This window comes from Phocoena phocoena, chromosome 2 (assembly GCF_963924675.1).
Source record: "Phocoena phocoena chromosome 2, mPhoPho1.1, whole genome shotgun sequence".
NCBI lineage: Eukaryota > Metazoa > Chordata > Mammalia > Artiodactyla > Phocoenidae > Phocoena > Phocoena phocoena.
Window position 1 is genome coordinate 13,831,425 of NC_089220.1, and position 9,405 is coordinate 13,840,829.

The 9,405-nt window shown below is 40.4% G+C and overlaps 1 pseudogene; it reads right to left on the reverse strand.

Annotated features, from left to right (window-relative positions):
* Nucleotides 1-5,171: 5,171 nt before the first annotated feature.
* LOC136119143 (cytochrome c oxidase subunit NDUFA4 pseudogene) lies at nt 5,172-5,420 on the reverse strand (annotated as a pseudogene).
* Between the last annotated feature and the right edge of the window lie 3,985 nt (nt 5,421-9,405).

A 9,405-nucleotide genomic window follows, 5' to 3' on the forward strand; every position in this document is an offset into this window, starting at 1 on the left:
GGAATTAGGATGTGGACATTTGGGGAGGCCATTATTTTGCTTATTACAACCACTGAGGCATTTACTAGAGACCTCAGAACAGTTAGGCCATAGTAGTAGAGATAAATTAGCCTAAAACAATGGATGTTCTAGATTCGACCTAACAAAGCTTGAAGATAAAAAAAATTAAGTAAATTAATGCTTGTCAAAATAAACATCAATGCTCTAAAGAAAGACAACAAAAGCCAGACACAAAACAATGTGAAATTTAAAATCACATCAAGGGGCTTCCCTGGTGGTGCAGTGGTTAAGAATCTACCTGCCAATGCAGGGGACACGGGTTCAAGCCCTGGTCCAGGAAGATCCCACATGCCGCGAAGCAACGAAGCTCCTGAGCCACAACTACTGAGCCTGCGCTCTAGAGCCCTCGAGTCACAACTACTGAAGCCTGTGCCTAGAGCCCGTGCTCCCCAACAAGAGAAGCCACGACAATGAGAAGCCCGCGGACTGCAACGAAGAGTAGCCCCCGCTCGCCGCAACTAAAGAAAGCCTGCGTACTGCAGTGAAGACCCAACGCAGCCAGAAATTAATTAATTAATTAATTAATTAATTTAAAAAAATTTTAAATCACAGTCAAAAGTTACTAAACATTCAAAGAAGCAAGATGGTATGATTCATAATCAGGAGAAAAATTAATCATAAGAAACAGACCCAGAAATGATAGCAATAATGGAATCATCAAACAAAAACTTTAAAATAGCTCATATTAATATGTTTAAGAAATCAGAGGAAAACATGATCATACTGAGGAGAGAAATACAAACTATAAAAAAAGAAACGAATGGAATTTCAATGGAACCAAATGAGTGAAGAATTCACTGGACAAGCTTTACAAGAGATTGGACACTATAGAAAAAAAAAGATCAGTGAACTTGAAGAAATCACAAAGGAAACTATCTAGGCTGAAACACAGAGAAGAAAAGGAGTCTGAAAAAAATGAAAAGAGCTTTAGTGACCTGTGGAACAAGATTAAGTGGTCTAACGTATATAAAATGGGAGTACCAGAAGAGGGGGGACAGAAATGCTATTTGAAGAAATAATGGCCAAAATTTTCCCAAGTTTAATGAAAACTATAAATGTATAGATTCAAGAGGCTCAATGAATCCCAAGCAGAAAATATACAAATAAAAACACATCACAAGTTACTGAAAACCAGTGATAAAAGAGTTACTAAAAGGAGCCAGAAAGAGAGACATATTACATATACAGAGCAAAGACGAGAATGCTCACAGACTTCTTGTCAGGAACAATGCAAGCTAGAAGACAAGGAAAATGTGTTCTTATAGAGATGGAAGGGGGAAAAAAAGGTTAAAGTAGAATTCTATATCTAGAAAAAATAATCTTCAAAATGGAAGCAAAACAAGGCTTTTTATCCAGGAGACCTGCACCATAAGAAATGTTAAAGGAAACTTTTCAGGTTGAAGGGAATATGATACCAGTTGGAAGCTTGGCTCTACACGAAGGGAAGAACACTGAAGTGGTGAATGTGTGTATAAATACAAAATGTGTCTCCCTAATTTAAAATTTTCTTTTAAAAAGAATTGACCATTTAAGGAAAAAAATAATAGCAATGTATTGTGGGGGTTATTATATATGTAGAAGTAAAATGAATGACAACAATTGTTTAAATGACCCCAAGGGAGAAATGGAAGTACAGCTATTGTGTGGTTCTTAGGGTACATATTAGTGGTATATTACAATTTGAGAGTAGACTGTGATGTTAAAGGTGCTTATTGTGAACTCTATACTCCATCAAAAAAATAAGGCAAGTAGATATTGATAATAAGCCAATAGAGAGAAAATAGAATCTAAAAATAATCCAAAAGATAACATGAAAAGAGGAAAAAAATACAAATAGCCAAGTAGAAAATAAAATAGTAAGGCTGGACTTAAATCCAACCATATCACAAACTACATTAAATAAAAATACTTTAATTAAAAGTCAAACTGGATAAGAAAGTAAAACCCAATGGAACATTGCCTACAAGAGATCTAATTTAAATATAAAGGAATAGAAAAAGATATACTATACAAACATTAATAATAAGAAAGCTGAGTGTCTATATTAATATCAGACCAGGTGAACTTCAGGGTAAAGAATATAACCAGAGAAAAAGAGGAACAATTCACAATGATAAAGGATCATTCATTAGAAAAACATAACAGTTCTACATGAGTATATACCTATTCACAGAGCTTCATATACACGAAGCAAACACTAAAAGAACTGAGAAAAGATTTTACACCTCACAGTTATGAGTGTTTTCAAAACTAAACATTGTGGGTTGTTTTTTTTTTTCCACAAATGGTGACAGGAAAACTGGATATTCACATGCCAAAAAATGAAGTTGGACCTTACACCATATACAGAAATTAACTCAAAATGGATCAGAAACCTAAACATGAGTCAAAGGTATAAAACTCTTCAAAGAAAACATAAAGAAAAAAGTTCATGACGTTGGATTTGGTGATGATTTTGTGGATATGACACCTAAAGCATAGGTAACAAAAGAAAAAATAGATAAATTGGTCTACGTCAAAATTTAAAACTTCTGTGCATGGAAGGACATTATCAACAGAGTGAAAAGCCAACCCAGGAGACAGGATAAAATATTTGTGAATCATATATCTAATAAGGGATTCATATTCAAAATATATAAAGAACTCTTACAACTCAACAATAAAATACCAAATAACTCAATTAAAAAACGAGCAAAGGACTTGAATATATAGACATTCCATCAAAGAAGATATACAAAAAGTCACTAAACACATGAAAAGATGCTCAACATCACTGATCACTAGGGAAATGCAAATCAAAACCATAATGAGGTACCACTTCACACCCATTAATGCGGCCATTATTTCTTTAATAAAGAAAAACAGAAGATAACAAATATGGGTGAAGAAGTGGAGAAATTGAACCATGGTGCATAGCTAGTGGGAATAGAAAACAGTATAACTGCTAAGGAAAACAGTGTGATGGTTCCTCAAATAATTAAATGTAGATTTACCCCATGATCTAGCAATTCCACTTCTGGGCATACAGCCAAAGGAATTGACATCAGGTACTGGAACATGTATGTTTGTACACCCATGTTCATAGGAGCATTATTCACAAGAGTCAAAAGGTGCAAGCAACGTAAGTGTCCGTAAACAGATAAACAAAATGTGGTACATACAATGGAACATTATCCAGTCTTAAAAAGGAAGGAAATTCAGGCTCATGCCACAACATGAACATTGAAAACATTAAGCTAGGTGAAATAATCCAGTTACAAAACTACAGATACAGTGTGATTCCACTCATATCGGAGACCTAGAGCAGTCAAATTCATAGAAACAGAAAGTAGAATAGTGGATACCAGAGGCTAGGGGGAGGGGAAATGGAGAGCTGGTGTTTAATGTCGACAGAGTTTCAGGGTGGGATGATGAGAAGTTCTGGAGATGCATGGTGCGGACGGTTGCACAATGTGAAAGTACTCAGTGCCACTGAATGGCACACTTTAACATTATGGATATGGTATGTGTTACCACAGTTTTAAACATATATGTATACATATATGTATAACATATATGTATATGTTACCACAGTTTTTCTTAAAAAGAGGAGGCGGAGGAGAAGGAAGAAGAAGAGACTGAGAAGAAAGATAAAGAGTTTGGGAAGAAAACCTCAGTACATTTTTTTTTTAATTTATTTTTTGTGGTGCGCGGGCCTCTCACTGTCGTGGCCTCTCCCGTTACAGAGCACAGGCTCCGGACGCACAGGCTCAGCAGCCATGGCTCACGGGCCCAGCCGCTCTGCGGCATATAGGATCTTCCCAGACTGGGGCACGAACCGTGTCCCCTGCATCGGCAGGCGGACTCTCAACCATTGCGCCACCAGGGAAGCCCAACCTCAGTACATTTTTGGCTGAGATGACTGAAGTTCATTTTCTTTTTTCTTTTTTTCCCGCAGTGGAGGGAAATTCTGCTATTGCAGTCTGGCCCAATTCCCCAGTTCTCCTCTAAGACAACTCCCGTGTGCTAGAAATCTGTAGCCAAGTGGGCCTGTGGGTCTGTATGCTGGCATGTGAACTAGTTTTTTCTTACTTCCCAGTTTAATTTAGGGGAAGGCACTTCACCAAAGTGCTTAAACAGGAAGGAGAAATTACCAACACTGTTATTCTCTCTTACAGCAGCCTCAGATTCAAGCTAAAGCTACCATTATCCTTTTCCCTCTGTTCCCTTAAAAATAGTTGTTTCCCTACCGGATTCCACAGAGAAGGGAAATTTGCCTGATTCCACAGGTGCAGATGGAGCCACAGGCCGCCTGGTCCTGACAGGCTCTTGGAGTGATAAGGACCCTCTCCTCCAGGGGTCTCCTATTTGTCCACGGGTGCTCCCTGTGGGTTCAGGAGTCAGGCCAGATCCCAGACTTGGATGTGGATTTCCTTTTTTGGGGAGCCCAGCAGCATGTGGGATCTTAGTTCCCCGACCAGGGATTGAACTCGCTCCCCCTACACTGGAAGTGCATCTTAACCACTGGACCGCCAGGGAAGTTCCTTTGTAATTCTTTCTTTCTTTTTTTTTTTGGCTGGGATTTCCTTTCTGAATGATTGAATAAATGCTCAATGTATCCAATAATAGACCCTATGGGTAGCTAATTCAACTTGGTAACAATTCAAATATGACTCCAAAGTAGAGCCTTCACGTAGAGCAATAGAACTCTAGCATTGATATAATCATTTTTACGATGGAAATAACAATAATAGTAACAATAACTAATAATAGTACCAATCGTACCAACATTTGGGATACTTTCATATAACACTTTTCTTATTGACTTATTTAATCACAATAATGCCACGAGGGAGGTTTCATTATTATCCCCATTTCACAGATGCAGAAACTTGGGCACAGAGGGGGGAGGTAACTTTCCCAGTTCCATGCTTGTCCATAAATTTGTAGTCCTTTTTCTTTTGTCTTTTTTCAAGTTTCAGACTATTTATTAATCAGTGTAAACCCCAGCACAATACACCAACATGATTTCGTGCATTTAGAGGGGAAATATTTCCTGGTTAAGTGGAAAATTGTGCAGGTGGCTTCTAGAAGAACTTCATTCTAAGCAGTTTTATAGTGAAACATTTCATTTAGAAGTCTGGACCTTCTCTCTTCAGTTTGCTGTAATCTACATTCACTGAGTAGAACTTGTACTGATCATTGGGACCCAGCTTGTTCCAGGGTTCTGGGTTATTCTTTCTGTTCCAACTGACATCTGGATTGAACAACGCCAGGTGCGAGACATACAGCGCTGCTCCAGTACCTCCCACTCCAGTATATATGAAGATGGGGATCGAGCTAGGATGCCTCTTGGCCTGAAGGATGATCTGGAGGAGCATGGTTGTGACAGAAGCCTCGAGTCCAGTCGGAGAGAACAAACTTTCAAGGCCTGGGACTGAACAGTCTACCGTATTCCTTTTTCTTGACAACTGCTTTCACCATGGGATGTTCCACTGAGAAGCAGACTAGTTTGAGGCTTGCTCTGTGTTGTTGTATTATTCAAGTTATTTTGCTAGAAAGCCTGGGAAACCAACTCAAATTTGCTGAAGCACTATGGGAATTTATCGGTGGTGTGTATCCAGTTTCAGGCACAGCTGTATCCAAGTGACTAAATGGTGGCTCACGTGCTCTCTCGGTGTGCTCTCTCTCTCTCTCTTTCTCTTTCCCTCTCCCCCCACTATGCCCAAGCGTGTGCACACCCAGGCACGAGCGCGCGCACACACACACACACACACACATTTTCTCCACCTCTAGAGTTGCCCACCTCTCTGCTAACATGGTTAAACTGACTAGCATCAGACCTACATCTAAAAGTCTAGAGTTTGGGACTTCCCTGGTGGCGCAGTGGTTAAGAATCCGCCTGCCAATGCAAGGGACACGGGTTCGAGCCCTGGTCCGGGAAGATCCCACATGCCACGGAGCAACTAAGCCTGTGCGCCACAGCTACTGAAGCCCGCGTGCCTAGAGCCCATGCTCCGCAGCAAGAGAAGCCACAGCATTGAGAAGCCCGCGCACCACAACGAAGAGCAGCCCCCTCTCGCCGCAACTTGAGAAAGTCAGCGTGAATCTGGCCTTGAGTCCTGTGGACCTGTCTTGAGTCACCTAATATCCCTAAACCCATCACTGTGGTCAAGTGGAAGGCAACCTTGGCTTGGCCTGACCTGAGCCAATTGCCCACCTTCGCTGGGTGGGGAGAGGGTTTGGCTCCACCTAGACTGTGTGAATCAAGGCTGAGAAAGGCAAATTGAGATGTCGGTATTCAAAGAAGGAGGGAGTCCATGCAGGACTGACCAAAATAACAGACATTCGTTGCCACTGCCAGCAAAGCAGTCAGTGGTAGACACTGGATGATATTTGACCATGAGGTTGAGTGTAGGGAATCTTTATCTTTGGATTGGATGTCCAGTAGCCTGTTTTTTCCCTACAAAGCTTGCTGACGAAAGTCCTTTTAAAGATTCTAACAGTTTTGAATTCATGACTCATGGATTACTCAAGAAACTGAGCCACTGCCATATTTTTACTTCTATTTTGATATTCATTTATTCATTCAACAAATATTAATGCAGCCCTAGCTAGGTGTAAGGATCTTGAAATACAGAGGTGAATCGGTGTCATGGCCCTGGCTTACATTCCAGCGAGGGGCTTAATGTCCATTTAATGTAGGTTTGCTTGACTACATAAATCATATGAAGCTTTTGAATATAATGTTGGATTTTCCTATGACACCATGGATAGAATTTCAAATAGTAGCAGGTAGTCAATACATGTTTGCTGATTGATTATATGATGGTAAGGATTCATCCTTGTGTATCATTATTTTTTCTCTATTGTTTATCTGTTCCTAGACCAATCAGATCATGAGTGATGGAGACCAGCTGTGTTTCCGAGAACACTGATGTAATGCTATTTCTTACGGGTGGTAGAAATGGAAATTATTTGCTATGGGAACCCCACGTCTACTAATTATTGGCGTGGTGGTAAACGTGTGTGGGAATGGGAGGCCTTACAACTGTCTTTCTTCCCTTTCTGTATTTTTGCTACCTTTGATCTGGAATTTTAATCTTATTGGGTTAAATTATTTCTGGTGAGGTGTTCAAAGACTTTCAAGTATCTCTGCCTTTTAGAACATTAGCTTCTTTGTTGTGTGTTTTTTCTTAACTATTCCAAATATAGTATAATGACCAGAAAGCAGAAAGAAAAACCATTTTATGTTCTTGAATTTGATACCATATTCACAGCTTCCACTTAGTACCTTTCTAGTTCTTAGGTTCATTTCAATGTCATTTTCGAGGTGCCTGCCAGGATTATAATCATTTCAGTCCAGGTTTCTATACATTTAGGGAATAAGTTGGTTCATTTGATTTAAACACAAGACCTTAATATCTGTATTTATACATGGCTCAAAGCTCCTAGTAGAGTTATTGTAGAGCTAGACTACTGTGCATTATTTAATATATTTATTAATTCATTGAGCAAGTATTTACTGAACACCTACCATGTGTGAAGGTGGTCAAAAGGTACAAACTTCCAGTTATAAAATAAATAAGTCCTGGGGATGTAACATACTGCACGGTGACTGTAGTTAGTAATACTGTATTGTACATCTGAAAGTTGCTAAGAAAGTAAATAGACCTTAAAAGTTCTCAGCACAAGAAAAAAATTGTAACTATGTGCATTGGTGAATGTTAACTAGACTTGTGGTGACCATTTCACAGTATATATATATATATATATATATATATATATATATATCTCAAATCATTACATTGTACACCTGAAACTCATATAATGTTATATGTCAATTAAATCTCAATTTTAAAATGTATCAACAACAAGGTCCTATTGTATAGCACAGGGAACTATATTCAATACCCTGTGATAAACCATAATGGAAAAGAAAAAAATGAAATGAAATAAATAAATAAATAAACAAGTTCGTACTCTCAAGGGCTAGGAAGAGATGTAAACCACAGAATGGGGGAGAGTAGTCAGGGAAGGGCCCTTAGATTGGGGGAGTGTATTAGCTTGGTGGCCGTAACACAATATCACAGATAGAGTGGCTTAAACAACAGAAATGTGGTTTTTCACAGTTCTAGAGGCTAGAAGTCCAAGGTCAAGGTGCCAGCGGTTTGGGTTTCTTCTGAGGCCTCTCTCCTTGGCTTATAGATGGCCATCTCCTCACTGTGTGTTCACTTGGTCATCTCTGTGTGTGTTTGTCTGTGCTAATCTCTTATTCTTATTAGGACACCAGTCATATCGAATTAGGGCCACGCTTACAAACCCTTTTTAACTTAATCACCTCTTTAAAGGACTTGTTGATGAATGTAGTCACATTCTGAGATGCTGAGGGCTAGGGCTTCAATATGAATTCTGGGAGGACACAATTCAGCCCATAATGGGAGTTCAGGGAGGTCCTCTCTGAGGAGGGGAGACATCTGAGCAGAGACCGAATGAGGGAACGAGTCACAGGTGTAGGGTGAGTCATCTGGGGGAAGAGCGCTTCTGGCAGGGGGACAGTGGGTGCACAGGCTGGAGGCTGGAGGCTGTAATATCAAGGAGGCTGTGGTGAACAGAACCCATGAGGGAGGGCAAGGATGCCAGAGATTCAAGCAGAGGCCAGCCATGAGGAAACCTGGAGGCATGGTGAAGACTGAATTTTCTTCCGAATGTCATGGGAAGTCAGGGGAGCGTTTGGTTTTTTTTTTGCGGTACGTGGGCCTCTCACAGCCGCGGCCTCCCCCGTTGCGGAGCACAGGCTCTGGACGCGCAGGCTCAGCGGCCATGGCTCACGGGCCCAGCCGCTCCGCGGCATGTGGGATCTTCCCGGACCGGGGCACGAACCCGTGTCCCCTGCATCGGCAGGCGGACTCTCAACCACTGTGCCACCAGGGAAGCCCTCAGGGGAGTGTTTTGAGCAAGGCAGGGACATAATTTCACATATGTTTGTAAAGGATTATTTTTAAATTTGCAAAGATTTTCTGTAGACCCCCAAGAATTCACTTGGAAAGATCATACTGATCATGAAACCCAGAAAAGTTGAGATGCAGACCTCAGTGGTTACTCTCCACTGATTTCCTAGGAATTCCTTCCCTCACAGATGAAGGTATCAGCTAAGAATTCTTTGGAATACTGGATTACTACTGATGTTTCTCCTGCCACATGCAATGATGCTGAGTTTCTGACAAGAGAAATATCTGGCTCAATTTGCATATGTGGAAAAATACCCTTTTCTTGAAGAGAAACTTTGGTTCTGATGATTGGGTCTGTAGAAATTTATTTATAAGGAGTGATGTTGAATTGACATCACTTGGGACAACTTGAGTC